Genomic DNA, 22,761 nt, shown 5'->3' with positions numbered 1-22,761 from the left:
TAAAGTGAGGTTTAAAAAAGACTGTGCTAGTAACTGTCTGCCTCGCCTACGAGGGAAAGACCATTGCAACGGCACGCAAAGTGTCACCCTGTCAAACACGGAACGTCCGTGGGGCGAACGAGATGATCAACACTGCCAACTGATGGTTTAAGTTTAACAGAAGAATCAGTTTTTTGATGATTTTGTTTGATTAAATCAAACTAGGTATTGATTTGATTGTAAATGTAGAAAATCTATTGATTGATGTGTCTGTACTAGAGATATTAGAGTTAATTTTGAACAACTAATTTGGTTAGAGGAATGGATAAAATTATAAGACTTCTCTGGTTAGATTTGTTAAACAGTGCGTTAATAGAGCTTACTAAATTGAATTAGAAGTGAATAAAATATGGAGATGGGCATAGATTAATGGAAAAGGCTTAGTGATAGGAGTTAGGATTGCGTTATTCTGATAATTTTGTTATTCCTGGGTGAATACGATTACAGAGACAGGTGAAAACCTGCTGTCTGTTCAATTGGAAAAATGACAGTCTATCCCAAGGATGAACAAAATTATGCGACGATACAAGTAGCGGAAGCTACAGTAAGATGTGTGTTAAATGTATGTATGTTTTGTTTGTTTCTCTTCTATTTTTCCTTTTCTGAGAATGATTAAGTGCAAAGATTAGAGGTTAGAAACAGCGGTCATCCGTGTTAAGAGGTGGTGTACAAGGACAGGGTTTGAAATGAGGGATTTTATTCTACTTTTATTCATTATGTTTGGATTGATGGTTTTCCTACTAATCTGTAAACTATTTCTTGTTTATTCTGAGGTGACTGAGGGTCTGATCTAGGTCAGGAGTGCAATAACAGTGCTTATTCATTCAGCCCGGCTTCAGATACAATCTTTACTTGCTTGCTAATACTTAAGGGACTATCCCCACAAAACAGCCTAAGCTTTTTACTTTTTCAAAATGTTATTTCACAAATGTTTAAGAAGAGTGATCATTTATGTAAAAATCAGAGATAAAGAGTATAAGTGTGATGATATGACTTAAAATTTGTCTTATTGTTTATTATTATGATTATGGGTAATCTGAATGATAAAAAGCGGGAATTTGTTGTGGAAATTTTAATAGTCATTGACCCCTAACAGATATCATAAGAGAGAGAACCTATTCAATGTGTAAAATATATGTGTGTACGTGCTTGTGCGTGACGTTTCAGGAACATATGGGACAGAACAACTGACCTTAAGGACAGCCAGTTTTGGCCAGTTTATTTCAGTACCAGTTTGTGTCTTTAAGTAGAGACTGAACAGCAGTAACTAAGGACCTTATCTGAGTGGGTGAAAGGTACAGCTGGTGAAGAGGAACCTTGAAAAGAGTATAAAGGCTGTCTCATGTCTTCCTGTTGTGTGTCACTCTCATGCACAGCGTAACTTCTGTGTGTCAGACTGAACCTATTCTTGCAAGAATAAATACTTCTCTTTTTATTAATTTGACTCTGAGTGTCTCTTACGCAGTGATGATGTTTAACAGAAGTTTTGCCACAACAGCACACTTTAGGCCCCTTAGTACCAATTGGGCATCGTTTAAATGCCACGGCCTACCTGAGCATTGTTTCTGGCCATGTCCAGAGCCGGCCCGAGCCTTTTGGGGGCCCTAAGCAGAATTTGATTTGGGGGCCCCTCCCACTACGCGGAGTCACTTGTGCTTGACGATTATTGACACAAATATCACGCAATAATGATACATTATAAATTAATACACTGAGGTTATGTGTAAATACAAAATAAATACTTAATAAAAAATAGATAGCCTACTTTTTTTACTTTTACTTTACTCTTTTACTAACTCTTTGAAACTTCTTAATACAAACGGTCTCAAAACATATCAAAATAAATTATTTGCTAAAATAATGACAACTGAGAAATCAAAAACATAATAAGAGAGCAAGGGTTCAACAATGACAATTATTGTTGAAAACTGTAAAAAAAATTATTATTTCTTAACTGTCTCAATACAGTGTAACTGTTCACAAAATCTTTTTTTTTAATTATTATTATTGTAACCGACTTTGTTAGATTGTACATGACAGAATCCAACAAAGTCTGTTACTATAATACCGGTAATGATGTACTGGCGCTCGTTGTATATGTGTGTGTATGCAATGTATTTTTCCCCTCTGGGCTTGCCGTAGATAGGAATGGTTCAATTGCTGCACAAAACATACCGTAAGTAATCATGCAAACATACTTTTATCTTGCTCTTTTTTCTCCTCCTGTGTCATTTTCTTCGTTCTATTTTCGGTACCTTTTTTTGTGACACGGCTTAACATTACCGGCGCGAGTCCGCGACTATGCGCAGTTGCGCACGAATTGTATGCACGCGCGAGGTGTCTAGATTATGCGCATGAGTGACTTAAACGCTGGCAGACACAGCAGCAGTTGTAGGGAGGTATATTGATCATGAAATCAGAATTTTATTGTCTTTAATTAATCATTGATTCATCCATATTAATTAATCCATTTATGTCACTTGTTTAAGTTATCTAAAAAAATATTTTCTATTTTTCTACTCGATTGGGGGGCCCCCTGGTGGCCAAGGGGCCCCAAGCAGCCGCTTAGTTCGCTTATGCCTCGTGCCGGTGAACATATGGCGCTTTTCCATTACCAGTACCAGCTCGACTCGACTCGACTCGCCTTGGCTCGCCTCGACTCGGCTCGCTTTTCGCTCCGTTTTCCATTGCAGAAAGTACCGCCACAAATAGTACCCGGTCGTCATAGCGACGCATTTCGTTCCTCGTTGCCCCATCAAGCTCTCGCTGGATCCTCTCTTTGGCAACCAAACAAAAGAATGTCTGCACCTCCTCGTTTGACCACGGCGTATTCTTCCGAGTTGCCATAATAATAGTAGTAAGTTTAGTAACTATCTCTGGCCAAACTATTTAAAAATGGCGGGGTTATTCTGGATACTCCATCTGGCGCGTGCAATGATGACGCAGATTCTCTGTGACCAATCAGCAGTCGGCATTGTTTTCACGTCACATTTTAGTATCGGCTTAGCTCGCCTCAGCTCGCTTAGAACCTCGCCGGAGGTGGTACGAAAAAAAGTACCCGAAAGCAGGTACAGGTACAACTTTTAGACAGTGGAAAACCAAACAAAGGCGAGTCGAGTCGAGCTGAGCCGAGCCGAGGCGAGCTGGTACTGTGTAGTGGAAAAGCGCCAATAGACAGTCGATTCTGTTCCCTACCGGAATTCCTGTTCCCTTTACGCAATCATACTACAAGTCATGCGTAGTTGCCGAGTTACCATACGTACCATCAGAACTGAATACGAGCAAGCATATCAATGACGAGCAAGAAGCACAACTGGATGTACGGGAAGCCAAAAGGTTAAAAAAGTATTGTATTTTATTTCTGAAACTTGTAGCCCTAATTGAGTTTTCCCATCTGTCAATTCAATCCAGGTTATTTCTTTTCAAATTTAAAACGTATTACCAATTTCAATGTGATGTTTTATTAAGGCTCTGGTTAATACCATAGACTGTAAAATACAGATAAGCCTCTAGTGCAGGACTATTTGAATCACAATCACTTCACAGGTGCTTTTAATGTCTCATATTATAAAATAAATAATGCTTGTTTTGAAAGACTGATATTGTTATTTATTGCAAGAAACACATATATTCCATTTTTTGAGGAGAGGTAGTAAAGTTGGCCATCTATTGAAATAGCTTTATTAGCTTTAGTAAAATAAATCTAAACAACAATTTAGATGGCCCCTTTACAAAGGCCCAATGAAAGAAATAGGCTAATTTAAACTGAAATTGCAGGATAGGTTATTTTTGATGTTCTAGTTCCTGGCAAGTTAATTATAAGAAGGCTATAGTCCATGGACAAGTATGGGCTTTTTGTTTGTATCAAGTCTTGTTGTATCACTATACCTCACTCCTGAGTCCTGTCTGTAGAGTTATCTAGAGCTGTCTCCACTGTGTAGAATAATTATCATTTGGAATTAATTGCCATCAATTTGGAAATTGGAGGAACGTCTGAGAATTACATATGTATGGTCTTTTTAATGCAAATGGGTATGTGCCTTGAGTTTTGTAGTTCATGATTTCCCCATACATTTTTGGATCCATTGTTGGAATGTGCCAGCAAGAATAAAAATTCAGGAGACAATGTTGTGTGGTCATCTCCCCAATTTAGAACACCATTTATTAATATGGGTAATTTATTAATTTAATTAGTGCCCTCTGAAATTGAATTAATTATGATTAGACTGTTATGTTGCACCCATAGCCTATATCTTGCATGTCAAAAATAATAATAAAGGTAGTAATAGCAATATATGGTTTTATTCATATTTATTTCATTATTTTTATTTCATACAGGGAACAAAAGGTGTCACCTGAAAATGTGTTTCCCTTGTGACAATAATGGAACTATAATGGAACTGAGGAACTATTTTTCTCATACACAAATACACGTGTGTATTTTGGTGACATTGAACTTGTTGTTAATATATTTTTATATTGTTTACAAAGTTGTATATCATAAACCTGTCATCTCTGACGTTTTGCAATCTTTATAAATAATAATAAGACAATAATATGAGGCATTGAGTTTGGATGTCAACATGGACACATAAGGCGATTTGTATGGGCACAATTCAACTGAATATATTCAGACATAATACAAAAACTATGAACAAGTGCTAAATTAATTAAATTAATTCACAGAAATATGATTGGAGTGCGAGAACCATTTTATTATGCTGCAGTGTATCAAGACATTTAAATGTTGCGCCAATGCTTTTGGCCTTTTTCGCTTTCCGTACATCCAGCTGAGCTTCGTTGCAACTGCTACGCATGCGTTGTCAGGGGGAACAGGAATTCCGGTAGGGAACAGAATCGACTGCTACACCGGCCCTGACCATGTCCATCCCTTTATGGCCACCATGTACCCATCCTCTGATGGCTACTTCCAGCAGGATAATGCACCATGTCACAAAGCTCGAATCATTTCAAATTGGTTTTTTGAACATGGTTTCAATGAGTTCACTGTACTAAAATGGCCCCCACAGTCACCAGATCTCAACCCAATAGAGCATCTTTGGGATGTGGTGGAACGGGAGCTTCGTGCCCTGGATGTGCATCCCACAAATCTCCATCAACTGCAAGATGCTATCCTATCAATATGGGCCAACATTTCTAAAGAATGCTTTCAGCACCTTGTTGAATCAATTCCACGTAGAATTAAGGCAGTTCTGAAGGCGAAAGGGGGTCAAACACAGTATGAGTATGGTGTTCCTAATAATCCTTTAGGTGAGTGTATATCATGATATGGTTTTTTTTTTCTCTTTTTCACCTGTGACTGGTGATCATGTGTGTGTGTATGTATGTATCTGTATGTTAATTGTTTTATTATTTTTACAACTTCTTTTCAAGACAAATAAAGACATTTTTAGATTCTTGGGTATTTGTTGTATACACAACTGAATTGAAGTCCTGTGACAACAATGCATCATACTTCTGTACTACAGTACAGAGTATACTGTTCTGTTAGCAGTACACTGGTACTCATTCTGAACACATCCTAGAGCCTTCATGCTCTGAGATAAACCCCAGTCTTGATGCATGATGATCATTGTGTCTGGAGCTTTAGCTATTTGGCAGTGGCAGTGAATTAGCAGTGATGTGTTTTCTGTACCTGATTACTGAAACGGGATGTTGCATCTAATTTCTTTGTTGCACTGTCAGCGTGTGTGTGTGTGTGTGTGTGTGTGTGTGTGTGCGTGTGTGTGCGTGCCCGCGTGCTCTCTCTCCATTCTGAGGTTGCAGTGGTTGCAGTTTGTTATGCTCTAGTGTGTGTGTGTATTTTCAATTTGTCTCCTTGTCTGTCAGGCTGCAGATAAGGATTGCGGTGCGAGGTGTAGAGCAGCTGGCTGTAGGGGGCAGGATGGTGTACTCCACCTGCTCTCTGAACCCCATCGAGGATGAAGCAGTCATCGCTGCCCTGCTGGAGAAGAGTGAAGGTACGTGAAGGAAACATTTCTGCCCCATGAATTAGATTTTTTGTATATTTTCTTTTAAGTTAATTTTAAAGTTGTACTTATTTTGTTGTGTTTTTGTCTTTTTCAGTTTTTAAATGTCTATGTAGTTTTATTATTTTTTTTTTTTTTAAAGTTATTTTAGTACTTCATGTTAAACTAAATCGTGATAAATGTTGAAATGTTTTTGTTTTTTTTCAGTTATTTATTTAATTTGTATAATTGAAAGTGTATTCAGTTATATATTTTGTTCCAAGTAACTGAAATGGTTGTTTTTTATGGTTCACCCTCACATGTGTTGTGTATCTTCATTGATATAAAATACAAAACATGTGGGAAATGCAATTTTGGGTCAAGCATTAAATAAATGATAGGACGTATTTACCTTGCCATGTCACCTCAACTTTGTTCTGCTTTTTCTCCCCTCTCCCTCCTGTGGTTTCTTCTTCACTCTTCTGTTTATTTCTCAGGTGCTTTAGAGTTAGCAGATGCCTCTGCAGATCTCCCAGGACTCAAATATATGCCTGGAATAACATCTTGGAAAGTATGCTGTTATCCTCCACTCTCTGACATTAATTTCTGTTCATGCTGTTCCTGCTTATGAATGTTGAGTCTGCATTGGTTTGTCTTTTGCGCTAGCGCAGTCATTTCTCTTCATTCATTGCAGCAGGGGCATAAGACTGTTGGTAACTGGGGCTCTCACTGGAGCGAGTGCCACAGTAAGGCTGTTTTGATAGTCCAAGAAATCTTGGTAACATTATATTAAAATAACATGTCTACATCTGTGATAGTCCCCTTAACCAAATTGAATATATACTGTCTAAAACCAGATACAATATGACCTGATTGGCAACATAGTGGCTTTTCTTAAATGTCGCTACAAAATTAAGCTGGTCCAAAATCAACTTTGTCACACATACTGGCCATAAATATTAATTAAACGTGATTATTGTTTGTTTATTATTTATGTTGATCTTTGTAAAACTGCAAAACTTTAAGACCATTCGTGATTTTTTTACCCTTATTTTCATTTTGATGGCTTATATGAGAATATTCCATGTGTGACTCTGCATCTTAGAAAATTTCCCTGTGGTAGAAGTGCAGGTTAAATATCCATTGATGTTGAAATTTATACATTGTAAACTTCACAAGTGGTTTATACAAAAATAAGTTTTCTTTTTTTGTGTGTTTGAAAGAAGGCTCACCAAGGCTGCATTTATTTGATCAAAAATACAGTAAAAACAGTAAAATATATTACAATTTTAAAATAACCATTTCTATTTGAATATAAATTAAAATGCAATTTATTTCTGTGATGGCAAAGCTGTATTTTCAGCATCATTACTGCAGTCTTCAGTGTCACATGATCCTTCAGGAATCATTCTAACAAGCTGATTTGGTGCTCAAGAAACATTTCTTATTATTGTCTGTTGAAAACAGTTTTGCTGCCATTTATGCATTTATTTGCCTAAATGCCTTTACTGTCACTTTTATTCAGTTTAATGCATCTTTGCTTAATGAAAATATAATTTTATGTCCAAATAACTAAAAAACAACAACAACTTTTGAACGATAGTGTAATCTTGCTCTGCTCTTATATAGGTAATGACGAAAGAGGGCCAGTGGTTTTCTGACTGGTCAGAGGTGCCAAAAAGTCGACACACCCAGATCAGACCCACCATGTTTCCACCAACAGACCCAGAGAAGCTGGCGAATATAAGACTGGAGAGATGGCAAGTTTCTTTTGATCATATATATATATATATATATATATATATATATATATATATATATATATATATATACACACACACATATACACTCACCTAAAGGATTATTAGGAACACCATACTAATACTGTGTTTGACCCCCTTTCCCCTTCAGAACTGCCTTAATTCTACGTGGCATTGATTCAACAATGTGCTGAAAGCATTCTTTAGAAATGTTGGCCCATATTGATAGGATAGCATCTTGCAGTTGATGGAGATTTGTGGGATGCACATCCAGGGCACGAAGCTCCCGTTCCACCACATCCCAAAGATGCTCTATTGGGTTGAGATCTGGTGACTGTGGGGGCCATTTTAGTAAAATGAACTTATTGTCATGTTCAAGAAACCAATTTGAAATGATTCGAGCTTTGTGACATGGTGCATTATCCTGCTGGAAGTAGCCATCAGAGGATGGGTGGTGGCCATAAAGGGATGGACATGGTCAGAAACAATGCTCAGGTTGGCCGTGGCATTTAAAGGGATACTCCACCAGTTTTTATTATTAAACTATGTTATTCCCTTAACTAAGACGAGTTGATACATACCTCTCTCGTCTCAGTGCGTGCACTATATCGCTCTGTATTGCCGCAAAACTATGTTAGCACTTAGCTTAGCCCATGCATTAAATATGGGCCAAGCAGAGAAGCGACCAAACACTTCCACGTTTTCCCTATGTAAACACAGTTACTCGAGTAGTGTAACTTGACCTGGGCTGGTGACACAAAATAAACCGTTGCGCTTTTCTAAGCGTTTAAAATTGATGACTATATTGTATGGCGGAATACCATAACAATTGCTTTTGAGCACTTCGACTTGGCGCAATAATATCTTCACTCGTGAAAAGTCCTCTTACCGGCTCCCGCTTCCTCTCCCCCTCCCTCTGACATTTCCGTCAATACAACGTGACATGCGCCGGTAGTAGTAGTTCGAGCGGAGTTGACGAAGTAACAGGTTGTTGGAAGCTAGTTTGTGTACAATAATGGTTAAAGCGTGCATCGTAAAGGGTTGTGAAAATAAGGAGAATGTACATAGTGCTGTCATTTTTCACCGAATTCCAACACACCACATACAGCGGAGAGCTTGGTTAGCTGCTTTGAACAAGAATCCCAAAACACCATTGATGACTCTGAAGAAGTGGCGTGTTTGCTCCGAACATTTCACAAAGAAGGACTATACCTGCACAGGAACACGCCTAAAGGATGAGGCTACACCAACAATATTCAGATCACTTACAGAAAGCCCGTGGTCTTTCGCCAGCTCCGGTCTGTTCTGGATCATATCTTTCTTGCCTCTCACGGTCCACAAGAGCTAATTCCTCCTCCGTGTACTCGGGTTCAAACAGATATGGCTCTGGGTCTTCTAAAAGAAGTCATAATCATCTACAAAGTCGGCCATTGCAAATGATCTGCAGTTTGCTAATAGCACAGGTAGTAAAAGTCACGTTGGTAGTATTGACGGAAATGTCAGCAGCTGGATGCTATTGGAGGGAGGGGGAGAGGAAGCGGGAGCCGGTAATCTTTTCACGAGTGAAGATATTATTGCGCCAAGTCGAAGTGCTCAAAAGCACTTGTTATGGTATTCCGCCATACAATATAGTCATCAATTTTAAACGCTTAGAAAAGCGCAACGGTTTATTTTGTGTCACCAGCCCAGGTCAAGTTACACTACTCGAGTAACTGTGTTTACATAGGGAAAACGTGGAAGTGTTTGGTCGCTTCTCTGCTTGGCCCATATTTAATGCATGGGCTAAGCTAAGTGCTAACATAGTTTTGCGGCAATACAGAGGGATATAGTGCACGCACTGAGACGAGAGAGGTATGTATCAACTCGTCTTAGTTAAGGGAATAACATAGTTTAATAAGAAAAACTGGTGGAGTATCCCTTTAAAGGATGCCCAATTGGCACTAAGGGGCCTAAAGTGTGCCAAGAAAACATCCCCCACACCATTACACCACCACCACCAGCCTGCACAGTGGTAACAAGGCATGATGGATCCATGTTCTCATTCTGTTTACGCCAAATTCTGATTCTACCATCTGAATGTCTCAACAGAAATTGAGACTCATCAGACCAGGCAACACTTTTCCAGTCTTCAACTGTCCAATTTTGGTGAGCTCTTGCAAATTGTAGCCTCTTTTTCCCATTTGTAGTGGAGATGAGTGGTACCCGGTGGGGTCTTCTGCTGTTGTAGCCCATCCGCCTCAAGGTTGTGCGTGTTGTGGCTTCACAAATGCTTTGCTGCATACCTCGGTTGTAACGAGTGGTTATTTCAGTCAAAGTTGCTCTTCTATCAGCTTAAATCAGTCGGCCCATTCTCCTCTGACCTCTAGCATCAACAAGGCATTTTCGCCCACAGGACTGCCGCATACTGGGTGTTTTTCCCCTTTCACACCATTCTTTGTAAACCCTAGAAATGGTTGTGCGTGAAAATCCCAGTAACTGAGCAGATTGTGAAATACTCAGACCGGCCCGTCTGGCACCAACAACCATGCCACGCTCAAAATTGCTTAAATCACCTTTCTTTCCCATTCTGACATTCAGTTTGGAGTTCAGGAGATTGTCTTGACCAGGACCACACCCCTAAATGCATTGAAGCAACTGCCATGTGATTGGTTGATTAGATAATTGCATTAATGAGAAATTGAACAGGTGTTCCTAATAATCCTTTAGGTGAGTGTATATGTCCCTATGATACAAAATGCTTTTCAAAAGCCTCTAGGGCTGTAGTGTGTTTTACCAAAACCCTCCACCAGATGGTAGTATACCACCACAGTACTAGTGGAGCAATACAAATGTTGAGTAAACTCTCACAGGGGTGTGTGAACCCAATTTACACTGATTTTAAGTTGTAACAGTGTTATGGTGCTTTGATTTGTGTTTTCAGTATGAGAATACTGCCCCATCACCAGAACACTGGCGGGTTTTTTGTGGCTGTGTAAGTTAGTTAAGAAGGAGCCCATGCCGTGGAACCGCCGTTACCCAAAGGTATTAGAAAATGCAGACTTTATACATCATATTATATAAAATGCAAACAGAGCATTGAAGTTGTATGTGAGTACATTTATGGTATCTTTTTTTTATTTACAATTCATTTACTAACAAGCCCATTTTCTTGGATGAATCCACCTTATTTGTCATTGCATTTGAAATGGGAAGCTAGCGTATGCTCATCGATACCTTTGTCTCTGTCCTTTCTTTGTCTGTCTCTCTGTAGCTTCGTAATAAGGATGTGAACGCCTCCAGTGATGTGGCTCCGGCAGAAGAGCTTCAGATGGGGGCGTCTCCAGCTGAGGTCCCTCCATCAGACGGCTTGTCTCCTGACACCCCTGTTGAAGCGGTGGAGGGAGAGACTCCTGCAGAGGGAAAGCCGTCTGTCCCAGATACCCCTGACCCTTCAGAGGTCAAGAAAGACAATGTCTGTGGGTGAGTGTCCTTAGCCAGGTGTATATGTGGGCGTATGGCGGTACCTTGTTCAGTCACCCTATTGTTCTCTCTGCTGTTCATTAATTTTGTTCTTTCTGTGCTGTGCATTTAATAATGCATCTGGGAAAAAATTTCACTTGGATATACGTCACAATAGAGAAGAAAAAACAAACTCAACTTCCGTTTCATCCGACTTTTAAATGGCTCCTTAATGGGAAAATAAAAGCAGTATTTAAGAAAAACATGATGCCATAATATTTTGAGTTGCAACTGGCACAATTTCATGTGAATAATACTTGTGTGATTATGTGACCACATGTAGATGCCTACATCTTTGCATAATCTGTTTCACATACTAGGTAGGCATACTAGTAGACTTGCAGGCAGCCACCATTCCAAACAGCCATATTCAGGCCTTACTTGTAGTGTCGATGTCAGTGCCCCCTGGTGGACGGTGTTACATTCTTCTGCACTTACTGTGCTTTCTATTGACACGAAGTGCTCTGTCTGTTCCAGCCCCCCTCCTCCAAAGAAGATGAAACTCTTTGGCTTCAAAGAGGATCCTTTTGTGTTTCTGACAGAGGATGACCCCATCTTTCCTCCCATCCAGTGAGTGCCTCTCCTCTCCATGGACAAAACCTCTCTGCTCAACACACACACTGCTTTTACAAATACTCTCATATCTTGCTTGTGTGTTTTTTTATGTTTTATTCGTCTGATGCCACGGTGTTCCCGATGCCTGAATATATATATACACTCTGAGTAGGCTGGAGCTTTATGTGTGTAAAAATATGAGTGGTTACCTATTGCGCTATTCATCCTATGTGACCAATCACATGAATGGATGATGTGATCATTATCATTCAGTCATTGTGACACTGTCTTTTGTTTGTGATGAATTTTATTTATTTTCTCACACAGATGCACAGTGCCACAGCACTGGCAACCCGCCATTTTGACTTGTGGGAGACAACGCCTCTGCTCCATATGTCGCAGCATGTTCAGCGCTGTGCGCATATGTGCATTTTTTCCCCCTCTGTTTAGCCCTGATTTATTTTATCCTGTGATATTTCTTTGTCTGTTCCAGAGCTTTTTACGACCTGTCTCCAGATTTCCCCATGCTTAACGTGTTGACTCGAACCCACGAAGGGAAGAAGAGGAACCTGTACATGGTGTCTAAAGAGCTCCGCAATGTTCTGCTCAACAACAGTGAGAGAATGAAGGCAAGAGCACACACACACTCACACTCTCTCTCTCTCTCTCTCTCTCTCTCTCTCTCTCTCTCTCTCTCTCTCTCTCTCTCTCTCTCTCTCTCTCTCTCTGAAGGTCCTTCATCAGTGCTAGTAGTGATTGAGGATGGCGTAAAGGCAGATGGGGACAGCAGCCTCGCTATGATCTCATCTCTATCTGTGCCTTAACATTCATCAAGTATGAAACAACCATCTGCTGCTAATGTAAACAGACATCACTGGAGATACATTAGAACAAAGAACCACACTGTAAACACTTATACACATCCTTTGGTGCATTATTTGTGCTCAGAGGAATTAACATGTTAATATGGTATTTGGGTAGTTATCTATCCCTCTTATCCATCCCTCTATCTATCTATCTGTCTGTCCGTCTATCTATCTGCTTATTTTATCATAATTATATATGTTTTTATAAATATATGAAGGGTGAAGAAGCACCAAAATGTTAATACTGTAGTACCAACTTGTCTGTAAAACATATTCTTTAATGTTATGAGACAGCGCTTTTTATCAGGACAAACTTTTATGGACTTATTTATGGGTCCAGATTTTTTTTAAAGAATCGTTTATATAATTGTACTCATTTTGTATTATAATTTTATAATTATAATTATTTTTGTTGTCCAAGTTTGTTTTCATTATATTGTACTTATGATATTATGTTGTTAAATGTTTAATATGTATCTGCCATGTAATAGCCGGTGATGCTGATATGATAATACTCAAATACTACTTTTTATTAATATATAAATTTGATTTTTTTTTTATTATTATGTATTATTATTTTATGCATAAAATAATGTTGTTACTATTACTTGAAATAATGTACTCTTTTAATGTATATAAAAATTAATAATAATAAAGTAATATGCTGTTGTAAATGGAGAGTTTTCACATTTTCTTTCTTTCTGCAGGTTATAAACACAGGAGTTAAGGTCTGGTCCAGAAATACTGGACTGGCGCAGGAGGTGGGTGTGTTTAAAATAGTTTGATTTAAATAATAGTTTATGTAGTAGTTGTTTGAATAACGTACGTGCATTGCATAAAACCAAAATATTGAAAAAATATATTTTAAAATCGATTATTTTTTAAAAGTTGAGAAGAAGCATTCCAATCCCAAAGATATTTCTGCAAAGTATAATGGTTGAATTTCACATGCAATTTTAACCAAAAAGGCTTTAAGTCGTACAGCAATAATCTGTCTATAATTAAAGCAATGCTCAGATGTCTCAGATGTTTTTTTGCTCAAACTAGGTTCAGTCGTCTATAGGGAAACGAGTTAATCTCAACATGCCGTTAATAACCTCAGCTTGCCTTTCTGTCTGCTCTAGAGGGAACGTCCATTTCCATTTTCCACAACAATGTATTGATTTTTAACTAGAGTAAGATCTGTTATCTGAATGTGTATGTGTATTTATTCCATCTTCCCATAGATGAAGAAATGGATTAAAATATGTCTGCTACTTTCCAGGGTTGAATTAATGGGAAAGAGAAATGGAAATGCATTTTGAACTAGACTTAATCATTCTGAGGTTACATGCTTTTCTCAGAGCGTGTGTGTGTGTGTGTGTGTGAAATCCCTGACTCTATGCTGATGTCTTTCTCCAGGGTATTTACACTAACAATTCACACTAATTAGAATTGTAAGATGTTAATTCTTGATTCATTGCTACATTTAATTGTATGCATTTAAAAAATGACATGCACATTATAGGTTGGTGGATAGATGTATAAAGAAGCTCTAAAAAGAAAATCTGTAATAAAGAATAAGAGTGTGGTATTATATACAGATTACAGTTTCTCACAAAACAAGTGAGTACACCCCTCACATTTCAGCAAACATTTTAGTATATATTCTCAAGGGACAATACTATAGAAATGAAACTTGGATATTTTTCAGATTAGTCAATGTGCTGCTTGTGTAGCAGTATATATTTACTGTCCTCTGAAAATAACGCAACATACAGCCATTATTGTCAAAATAGCTGGCAACAAAAGTGAGTACACCCTAAGTGAACATGTCAAAACTGTGTCCAAAGTGTCAAAATTTTGTGTGAGCACCATTGTTATCTAGCACTGCCTTAATCCTCCTGCTCATGGAATTCACCAGAGCTGCACAGGTTGTTGCTGTGGACCCTCTTCCACTCCTCCATAATGACATCACGGAGCTGCTGGATGTTAGTCCATGGCGCCTCTCCACCTTCCGCTTGATGATTCCCCACAGGTGCTCAGTAGGGTTCAGCTCTGGCGACATACTTGGCCACTCCATCACCTTCACCTTCAGCTTCCTCAGCAAGGCAGTTGTCACCTTGGCGGTGTGTTTGGGGTCGTTATCAAGCCATTCGGCCCAGTTTCTAAAGGGAGCGCATCATGTTCTGCTTCAGAATGTCACCGTACATGTTGGAATCCATGTTTCCCTCAATGAAGCACAGCTCCCCAGTACCAGCAGCACTCATGCAGTCCCTAGACGGAACGTTGGCTAAACGTCTGATGCATATGGTACACTTAACTGGAAACACTTCAGGAATGTCGAAGTCGTCATCTGATTGGTTGAATTTTATCGGATTTCCGGGGGGCGCGAGTGTCGCGTTTGTTTTCGGTCCGCCGGGAAACAAAGCGCAGACGTGTGATTGCGGAAGAAAAACTGTTGTGTTTACATGAGTGACAATGAGCATTTATCAAGATCAGCTAAACATAGGATTCTCAAAAGTATGCGAGGTTCACGGCATAGACTCTTGAAGTTTTCTTCTCCTTCTTGACTGACTTGTTGCACGCAGGTCTGTTGTTGTGGGGACATTTCCACGCCCCGAAACGTGACGCTGAACGAAACGATCTGTAATTGGTTGTTTTACATGTCGGTCAAACGGCCTTATGGGCGGGCCTTGGCCAAAGAAAGCTGCTATGAATTCCAGACCTTCAGCCGTCAGTCTGAAGGTCTGGCTACGCGAGACTATGCAGTCCCAGACCATGATGCTACCACCACCATGCTTGACCGTAGGCAAGACACAATTTTCTTGGTACTCCTTTCCAGGGACACCATTCTCCTTCAGCTGGACACCATCTGAGCCAAACAAGTTTATCTTAGTCTCATCAGGCCACAGGACATGGTTACAGTAATTCATGCTCTTGGACCAGTTGCTTTCAGCAAACTGTTTGCGGGCTTTCTTGTGAGCCAGCTTCAGAAAAGGCTTCCTTCTGGGACGACAGCCATGCAAACTGACTTGTTGCAGTGTGCGGCGTATGGTCTGAGCACTGACAAGCTGACCTTCTGCTTCTGCAACATCTAAAGCAATGCTGGCAGCACTCATGCGTTTGTTTTTTGAAGCTAGCTTCTGCTAGCCTAGAAATCTAGACTCCACCTAGCGGCTGCAAAAATTATTTTGCAGCCAGTGTAGTCTAGCAACTCTCCGTTGACTTTCGAGCTGGAAAAACCAAACTCTAGTCAGGCCAATCACATCGTCTATAGAGTCGGCAGGCGGGCTTAACATAATGACGACAGAGTTGCGACGGTTCACTGCTACTTGAAAACAAAGAATGGCTGCTGCTGTCGAACAGCTGTCTTTCGATTCGGCTTTGGCCGCGACTCGGGAGGATTTAAAGTTAAGCTTTTCTTTGAAACAAGAACAAAGAATGGCACTTGAGTCATTTAAAAAAAGGAAGATGTGTTCGGAGTTTTGCCGACTAGATACCTTCTTCGTTGCTCTCATGCTCTGGTTGGTTGTAGCGCTATCCTATTGCGTGCAGAGGGAATTTGAAAGACAACCGTTTATCCCGCCCTCGTATTGAGCCCTGTCAATGGTGAGTTCCCAGACCTAACATCGTGATGTAGGTCTGGCATGCCAGGCTAAGCTTCTGCACCTGATGCACTGCACGAGGACTCAACTTCTTTGATAGACCCTTGCGAGGCCTGTTCCAAGTGGAACCCGTCTTGGAAAATCTCTGTATGACCCTGGCCTGTACTGTACTCAGTTTCAGGGTGTTGAACATCCAGTGGTCAGTATAAGAGAATTGTACTCAAAAGTAAAAATTTTACCTGCTCTAATACAAGATACACAAATTTGTATGGTCCTGTCAAGCAGACAAAAACATGAACATGATGAATAGGACATGTGGCTTTGCATGGTTAAATGACGTACAGCTACAGGTGAAACTCGAAAAATGAGAATATCGTGCAAAAGTTCATTTATTTCAGTAATTCAACTTAAAAGGTGAAACTAATATATTATATAGACGCATTACATGCAAAGTGAGATATTTCAAGCCTTTATTTGTTATAATTTTGATGATTATGGCTTACAGCTATGAAAACCTTTTCACAATATTCTAATTTTGAATTTGGTGTTTTCATAAGCTGTAAGCCATAATCATCAAAATTATAACAAATAAAGGCTTGAAATATCTCACTTTGTGTAAAAACGAACGCGTTTTTTGTGTTCACACCCAAGCGATTTTCGCTGACAATGAGCCGAGTGAACATGCAAATTCATTCAATGACATTAGATGGCGCTTAATGTAAAACAGAAAAAGTTATAAGCCTATGTACATGAAAGACAATTAAGTGAAATTAAACTCACCATCAAGGCCCATTTGCTCTGCAATACCACTCCATAACAGTTCTCTTTTATTAAGATTTTTGTAGTCGCTGTCGCGTTTGTCACATAGTTCTTTATGTTCCGACACCAACGAGACCAGCAGCTCTACATTCATCTTGCCTTGCATCTTGCTCATCTTATTTCTTCCCGGCAGTGTAGACGCTACTTGGCGACTTGGCGTATATCTTCTTCGCCGTTACGTATGTGTGCTCGGCAAGACCGTTTTGTGTTTGAGCGCCCCCAAGTTGTGTTTTACTGTAACTTCAGAAGCTCCAGACACGTGAGCAAATGCGCCAATCTCTTTGGTTGGATAGTTTTTGACGCAGTGCGTCAAACCAAAAAAACGAACCGGAGGCGTTTTTTTTTTTTAAATGACGCTTTTACGCGTGGCGTTTTTCGCGTCGGTGTGCACACTCACATTGGCGCCCTTTATTTAGTCACGAGGTGTTAAACGTCGGCGAATATCGCGCCTGAAATTCGTCCCGGTGTGAACAGGCCTTTAGGGTGTGCTCACTTTTGTTGCCAGCTATTTTGACAATAATGGCTGTATGTTGCGTTATTTTCAGAGGACAGTAAATATGTAAGGGATAATGTATAGCGCGGCGGTCGTTATAACGAAAACCACCCCGACAGGCTGAATAGGAGCCCGACGCGAAGCGGAGGGATCTTAATCAGCCTGAAGGGGGGGTATTCGTTATAACGACCGCCGCGCTATACATTATCCCGCTTATTACATGGCTACCTACCAAATAAATAAATAATTTGACTCAAAATATTGATTTAAAAAGGAGTTTATTGATTTAAAAACGATTGTATTGCTTCCGCTAAAGAAAATAGTCCGTTCCGTCTCTGAACTGCGTCCATGGCAACGCTCTGTTTTTCATGGCAACGGTCTGTTATACTAAGCAGCGGTCTGTTATCAAGAAATAACAGACCGCATTCTACATTGGAATTCTACCAAGCCATGTAATAAATACTGCTATACAAGCAGCACATTGACTACTCTAAAATATATCCAAGTTTCATTTCTATAGTATTGTCCCTTGAGAAGATATACTAAAATGTATACTAAAATTGGTATTGCCAATGTGTCCAGTTAGCCTGGCTGCGCCCTCCTACGCACTTCCGCTCAATTTCATTTTCCTTCAGTACTACGTCTGGGACTGCTGTATATTCTTAGGTTTCCAGAAATCAATTTTTTGTAGGACCAATCTGCGAATAGAGGGAGTGGCTGAGAACGATGACGTTGATGTAGCGCATCAGTTTGAGTTCGGTAATGGCAGCGAGAAAGACGTGAGAAAATCTATTCGGTCCGTTGTTGCAAAACTGATAGTTGTTGTCGTCTCCTCTTGTTGCACTAATGGAGGACCAAGTGAGGGTGGCAGAAAGGTTAGGAGTCCGTGCTGGGCAGCTCGGCGTGCACGATGATCACTGTACAGCATTTGCGGCAGATCCGAAACGACCGCAGCGGCGTATTGTTAATGATTACACCCAGCTTCGACAGTTGACTGAATACATCACTGTCCTTAGTGTCAAATATACATTTAGAATTTAGAATTGTTCCTTGAACTCTTAAATTCGATGAACAAAACATGCAGCTCTCGTTGACAGACATCTTATTCTAAACATAATCCTCTGATCATTCGGACCTGTTTTTTTTTATTGCTTAAAACAATACACAAGTAATAACAGAAAACATAATACAAAAACAAACAAAAAATAATAATAAAAAACAAAACAAAAATAAAACAGTAGGGGGATAATATAAAATAAACATTAACAAGTTAAGAGAATTACATGACACTGAAAAAAGGAAAATGATTACAAACAGATCATGTTTTTAAGGCTTTTTTGTTCTCAGACAACTTAATTGAAAAGAGGTATTTTAAAAATTCTTTCACAAATATAAGAAAGAGAGATATTTAGATTTATGAATATGGAATTCGGACTTGTTGTTTCCAGCTGGTTTCGGCGCATGACATACGTCACGACCACACGTTAGCGATTGGCTATGGCAGATCCTGTGTGACTCTGGGCAGATCCAATAGTTTTGAACTTTAACAGAGAACCCGCCTACAAGGAAGTAAACGTTTCTCAATGGAGCGAGGCCAGACTCTCTGTACAAATGAAATGTACGAGAGTCTGGTAGAACCAGGCTAGTGTCCAGTACCATTGGCTTTGAATCCCTTCCATAAAGTTCACAATCATCTTACAGACAACAAAGTTGTGATGTTTGTCATGTTGCTAACGTCACTAATGTTAAAATATATTTCTGAAATTCATGTTGTTCTCTCTTTCTCCAGACATGGGCAGCATTGTTTTACGATACTTACCAGATCCAAAGTAAGTGCTCATGTTTATAATCCATAATACCATACTGTTTTTTTGGAACAAGAGTAAAGAACGTTTTAGATTTGAGTTCTGATCTAGCCTGCAGTCTATGCCTCATTCTTCCATATGACAGACCATAGCTCTGTGAACTGCCTTCTAAGGCAACATCCTAACCAAAATGTAACCTATAAGTGACTGGTTTGGAATACAAAGGCCGCAGCTCTAAATGAAGCACACAACAGACATGACTCTAATTGATTCCAATAGAGTTTGATGTTAGCGTGTTGCTAAGCTAACATCACAAAGAATTAATAGCATGGCACACAGATATTGAAAAAATAAGAATTTCCTAAATGTATGGTGATGAGCTCAGTGAAAAGATTCTTAATGGAAAGGGATTAAGATGTGATGGCTATCCTCCACCTTTTTAACGCAAGTGTAGGCGCAGCCATTTGTAAATTGAATGTGTCTGGGTTCCAGTGTCATCTCCAGTTATTTTTAGCAGTGCAAAACAACTCGTTATGCTGCTTGGTATTGCAAATGGGTATTTCTTACCATATTTTATTGTCGTAAGTATAAACACACTGGTTTATAGTTTTATAGTTTACTGCACTTTATATTTCTAGTTACTTGCCCATAGCATATAATGAATCGGAAGTCTTGTACATTGACAGAAAATAGCTTACTTCCTTGTTGCAAAAAAAGGTGTATATGCTGCCTTAGATTTTGACCAAAATTAGATTTTAGGGAGCAGCTTTGTTTCCTATGTTTTCTTTATTTCTGGAGCGGCCTCTTCATCAGTTGTAGTCTTAAAATGCGTTCTAGGTAGACGGCTCGATAGGTGGGCAGGAACTTTCACAGTGTTGTACGTACACAGAGGGCTCTGCGATGGCATTCCTGCCATTCATCAGCCAGTCAGGAGACAAATGAATGGAGATTGAGCGCTTTGTAGCCATTACACCCCTTGTCTGATAATTAAAGGGCTCGAACTGATGCACCCGGCTTCCTCTTCACAGATAAATAGCTCTTGATTGTCTCTCTCAGCAGAAAGCTCATTGTTTGGCCCACCAGACAGTCACGTTTCACGTTGATGGCCCTTACTGTGTGGAAAACTAGTGAATCCAGCTGGAAAGTGTGTCCTTCTATCTCTCTCTCCCCCTCTATTTCTGTTACACACACAAACACACCCAACATTTTAATTGGTAAATATAATCTGCAACAAACCCCAAATCATTGCTAACTCCCAGCACATGAGACTACTACTAATTTCTTGTTTAAAATGTACCTGACCGATTGTGATTTCAAATCTAGGAAATTATTCTAAAATATGCACATGCCGCAAAAACCTCATTCATTAATTTAGATGTTTATATATTTGTTTAACTATTAATTTGATATTTTTAATTTATTTATTATTTGTAATTTTTGATATAAAAATAAAACGAATACCTAAAACATCATTTTAATAAATATTTATTTTTATTTGCTTGGATGTTTATTTGAAAATTTTTGTTTATTTAATTTAATTTTTATATATTATATTTACTTAAAATTATTTGATATTTATGTATTTAATGTATTCTAGACACTGTATACAATTGATTTATTAAATTGAAGAAATGTACAACTTGCTGTGTTGTATGTTGGACGAAGTGTAGTTTATAAATGTTAATTACATTGAAATTATTTCAAGGGGGCAAATATTTAAGAAAAGAATCACTGGCAGTGGCACGTTGTCTCCATGCAAAAGTTATTAGAGATTACAATAAGCCAAGCCATCATGCAACTACAGAATGAACTTGTACTGATGCACTTAGTCCGTGATAAGTTGTTAAACACCAAAATGACAGAAAACAACTGTATACTGTATGGTTAATAAATGTTTGCTGCAGAGCATCATTGCTTGAATTTCTTTTGCACAATACAACATGTCTAAATTAGTCCCACACCATCAAGGCAATCTGAATATGCCAGTTTATTTTTGCATTAATACAAGCCCCCATAAAGCACTTATTTTCTCATTGACGTGTGCACACTTTCCTCAGAGTGAGTGACTTAAGTGCGGAGAGCAGCTCTGATGTCACTATGATTAGCGGCGCGTGGCGCTCTGGTGTCATCCTCCTTTGTTGGCAGCGTGCTGCTGGCTCCCCATATGAAAACATGACTGCCTGTTCCAGCACAGCACGCCTGATCATCTTTCACTCTCTTTTTCCATCCATCTGATCACAGACGCTCTTAAAAGTGCCCCAACCGCCGCCGTCACACTCCAGACCGTTTCCTGGCGCTGTCTGCGCTGCAGCTGATCAATAATTTGCTCGTTTTCCTTCCCCCTTTTTCTGTCTTGCCTTCTCTCATCCTCCCCTTTGTCACTCATTCTTTGGCTCTTTTCCCACTTGTATCAACTTAAACTTTTAATTTCTTCTCATCTCTCCAGGGATCATGATGCTCCTCAGTGTCCTATAGATTTGTGCGGATGGAGAGGGAAAACTTCCATCAGGGCTTTCGTCCCACGTAATGAGCGTCTTCATTACCTCCGCATGGTGGGGGTGGAAGTCTTCCGTGACAAACAAGGGAAGAGGACCGACGGTTCAACAGAAACCCAGGAAGGAAGCACAGAAGATGCTGAGGGCCTGAGCCAAGAGTCTGATCTTGTAAAACAGGAAGGTGCAGAAACGGAGCAAAACGGTTCAGAGTCCAACACTAATAGCACAGAACCTGTCGGTAGCACTTGTGATGGGCCTATGAGTTAGATATCTAAGTGGTTAATACGGGTCTGGAGAAAAATGGACTGGGCCTTCACGGATTTTCCTGACTACACACGTGTACAGGAGTACCTTGTTGGCTAACCTCTGAAGAACTGATTTAGAAAACAATTATTTTATCAGAGCTTTTTTTAATATTGATTTAAAGAATTTGCTGTCGCATATGTTTTTATTATCATTTTTGTTCAAGGGACAAATTTAAGTCACTTTTCAGTCAACTTTGTTAAACTTGTCGTTTTGCGTTTATAGTGTTTAAGGGTTGCACACCAGCTCAGTCCTACAGTGCATTTTGATTTCTCAGACACTTGTACATGATTTACACTGTACATTATGCCAATTTATTCATTGTTATAATACTTGAAATAAACGGCATTTGTCAATATCTTAGCAGTGTATCAAACTCAGCTCTTGCCCTGCATCTGAATATTCATACCTACATACTATGTAGAAGGTGAAAAACAGTACATGAAAATAGTATGGCTTAACTTATAGTATTCATAACGGTAGATGAAAAGTACCTGAAAATAGTATGGCTTAACTTGTAGTATTCATAACAGTAGATGAAAGTACCTGAATTGCCAACTTTTCCCTAAATT

The 22,761-nt window shown here is 39.3% G+C and overlaps 1 pseudogene; it reads left to right on the top strand.

The window, feature by feature from the left end:
- The window catches only part of LOC130087777 (RNA cytosine C(5)-methyltransferase NSUN2-like), a 45,376-nt pseudogene extending 22,829 nt beyond the window's left edge, over positions 1-22,547 (top strand).
- The last annotated feature ends 214 nt before the right edge of the window (positions 22,548-22,761 follow it).

The sequence above is a fragment of the Rhinichthys klamathensis genome, unplaced genomic scaffold (genome assembly GCF_029890125.1).
Source record: "Rhinichthys klamathensis goyatoka isolate OS25496 unplaced genomic scaffold, OSU_Roscu_1.1 h1tg000111l_1, whole genome shotgun sequence".
Classification (NCBI taxonomy): domain Eukaryota; kingdom Metazoa; phylum Chordata; class Actinopteri; order Cypriniformes; family Leuciscidae; genus Rhinichthys; species Rhinichthys klamathensis.
This window is presented reverse-complemented; position numbering and strand designations above follow the sequence as displayed.